Source organism: Acomys minous, assembly GCF_964271855.1.
Source record: "Acomys minous genome assembly, chromosome: 17".
NCBI lineage: Eukaryota > Metazoa > Chordata > Mammalia > Rodentia > Muridae > Acomys > Acomys minous.
In genome coordinates, this window is record NC_140500.1 from 44,327,127 (window position 1) to 44,330,432 (window position 3,306).

A 3,306-nucleotide genomic window follows, 5' to 3' on the forward strand; every position below is an offset into this window, starting at 1 on the left:
TCTGGGGCTAGGGAATAGCATGGAGCAGGTAGGTTAGGAAGCTGGACCATCTGGGGCTAGCCACTCTGGCACTGTCAAGGATGTGGATTCTGAGGGAACATCTGGGGCTGGTGAATTGCTGGAGTAGTTTGTAGTTGATTTGAAATCAGTTGGGACAGGTAGACTACAGACTGAAGAAAGTGAAGTTAAAGAGTTGAAGAACAATTTTGTTTTTCATTTATTTGTTTGTTTGAAACTGTTAGCATTTAAGTAAACTCCCTCGGTGGCTTGAAGCCACCAGGACACAGGCACCTCCAACACTCTTAATCTTTCTCTTCAGCTCTTCTGCTAAAGAAGGCTAAAGAATTTGGCCTTCACGATGACTGGCTGCTTAGGGAGCTTACCCTTCCCCAGAACTTTCTAGTAACCCAATCACACATCATCAATGATGGGAGCAGCTCTAGTCTTGTATTTTGTAGCATTGACCTGTGTCTGCTCACTGACCAATGTCCACAGCTTATCCAGGTTGACGGTTGGGCAGAAGCAGCTCTGGCTCCTCTTTAAGTGGTAGTGCCTCTTTCCCAAAGTCACCTGCATGGTAGTCGTCAAAGTTGATCGTGGGATGAGGCATGCCTCTAGCATCCCTGTGGCCTCTTGAGTGCTTGTGGCTTACGAATGCAGCTGTGACGGTGGCTCACGTGGCCCTGGAATTTCTGGGTCTTCCTCAGTCTGGATGGCATGGTGGTGGCAGAAAGGAAAGAAGGCAGGGAAAGTTTTTTTTAATCGTGAATGTACAGTTGAAACATTTAGGCTCATGGTCCTGGTAGATGAGGGAGGGGGGGAGAACCAAGACCAGGGAACGGGGGTGAGATTCTACCCTCGGGAATAGACAGGTGGAGAAATTGAGGCTGTTAGTTGACAGAAGTACTTAACTGGAGTTCGTTTGACCTATAAGGAGTAGATTCTCATAGGTCAAGTCAATTTCTTGAAGCTTAAAATTTTTTTTAAGTGTATAAGAGATACAAGTTGTAGATATGTTAGCATCAGTTATGATCCCCGCTTAGGTCACAAAGTTCTAAGTAGTGATAAGGTTGGGGTCGGGAGCCAATCCTTTCCTTTTCCTTTCTCTTCCCTCCCCTCCCCTCCCCTCCCCCTTTCCTTTCTATTCTTCCCCCCTTCCCCTGCCCTCCCACCCCCTCTTTTCTCCCCCAGCCTCCCTCCTTCAACACTGTACTGTGTTACTCAATAATGAATGTGTCCGTGCCATTGCTTATTTAAGTGTCTATGCATGGATGTTTATGAATGTGTAATTTTAGTACATCATGCTGTGCCTGTGCTTTCAGTAAATGTGTATGGGACAGATAGATGAATGAATGAGTGAATGAGCTGTTTCCTCAAATAAGCACATGACAAGTAGGGGCTGCAGTTAACATCAGGCCTTTGTGCCCCTATGTGTCTTAGTCACTCAGTAAAGATGCCTTGTCATTGGTGAGGGCGATTTTACGTTCTGCCTGTTGCCAGAGGTTGCTGTGTGCCATGGGGTCACATTGAGAAATGTCCCTGGAGGATGTGGGGCCTGACTGGAGAGTAACATTTCTTCAGAGAAAGGCGGGGTACCCATCCCTAGTTGAGGGATAACTAGGTGAAAGAGGCATGGTGGGTTTTAAGACAGTTTGGAGTCAGCTCTGACAGCCAGGGGAGTAGATACTAATGAGACTGACTGAAAAATCATCCCAGCCTCATGTCTGGCTCTACCAGACCTATTTACAGAGAGGAACTGGAAGCCAAGGGCATAAAAACCAACCCACCAGAGTTCCCTGGGAACGCAATGACACGAGCAGCCATCCGTGTCCTTCAAGTCTAGGAACTTACAGACCCATCTGAGGCATCCTATACCTAAAACTGCCCGCAGCATGCAGCTAGTAGTTCAGGCTGCGTGAAAGTGTGAGGATGGAAGGAGTGAGAAGGGAGCACAGGATGACTTGGTTTACACACCAGCCTCCTCCCGGCCTGCCTCAGACCTCTATACCTCTATCTAGACCTGCTGCAGCAGCAGGAGGCAGGCTGGCCACAGCTCGCACAGGTGGTCCTCTGGCCTCCACAGCCCTTTTCACTTAGCCCTTTCACAGTTTTCCAACACTGTTAAGTTCAAGTGTATTTTACACGAGAGCCTGAACTTCTCCCGATTATTGAAAATCAAAGAAGCCAAAATGATGTCACAGATCCTCGTGCCCAGAATCGGAGGAAGTGAACAAAGCTGTGCCTTCGGAAGGGGCTCTTTCTCCAGGCTAGTTCCGTGGAGCAAGACCTGCCAGTTCCAGGCACCAGGCCCACCAGCTCCCACCCCTAAGAAGAGACAGGATAAGGCTCCCCACCCCCTCCCCCTCCCCACACTGTGTCTGCCTGCCTGTTGATTTTTATTACCCCAGTCACTATCTTTATAACAAGCCTTCATAACTTCTCAGCCTGATTAGAAGATTAGTCTATTGTTAAAGCAAAAGCAAACCCAATCCAGTCTACACTAGTTTAAGCAGGAAATGGGACTGCACAAGGACATTAAAGATGCCTGTGAGAACTTAGTGAGGAACACAGCTGTGGTCCTCTGAAGGGACAGAAGTGGTACCTAGGATGTCTTGTTTTCCTCTCTCCTTCAATGCCCTACCCCTGCCCCAATCTCTGCTTCCCTCCCTACCCTCCCATCCCTCTTCCTCTTTCTCCCCCCCATTTTCTCTCTTCCCTTTTCTCTCCCTCTCTTTTACTCTCTTCTTCCTTCCTGCCACATTTCATGAAAAACAAACCAAACAAAAAACCCCCCACCTCTCCCATCCACCAAGTACACAAATTAAAGATGCAGACACCCCAAGAGTATGCCTCTCTCCCTTAGTTACATTGCATGGCCTTCTTCTGCCTTGCAGCACTTCACTCTTGTAAGACTTTTATTAAGAGCCCTGGAAGTCCACTCACCTGTAGTCATGGGAGGGACCACATGCCACCATGTTGTTGGGCTAAGGGGTGTCATAGTCTGAATTTGAAATGTGCCCTCACAGGCTCATGGTTTGAAAGCGATGGAACTTTGATGACTCGGGACTCTGCTGGAGAGGCAGGTCAGCGGAAATGGGCCTTCGCAGGTTCTGGTCTAGCCCTTAGTTCTGGTCACTCTTCCACTACGTGAACAAGCCTCCACCACCAGGAGCCCAGCTCACTCTAGCATGCTGGACTGAGGCCCTGAAACCATGGGCTAAAATAGATCTTCCCTCCCAGCTGCTGTTTCTGTCGGGTATTGTGGCCGTAGGAACCTGAAAATAGCTCTCATGGGGGTGTGGTGGT

At 48.6% G+C, this 3,306-nt stretch overlaps 1 pseudogene across 1 annotated transcript; it reads right to left on the reverse strand.

The window, feature by feature from the left end:
* Positions 1-238: 238 nt before the first annotated feature.
* Positions 239-1,080, reverse strand: LOC311588750 (large ribosomal subunit protein uL15-like; annotated as a pseudogene). Its single transcript has one exon. The product of its transcript is annotated as a large ribosomal subunit protein uL15-like (transcript).
* Between the last annotated feature and the right edge of the window lie 2,226 nt (positions 1,081-3,306).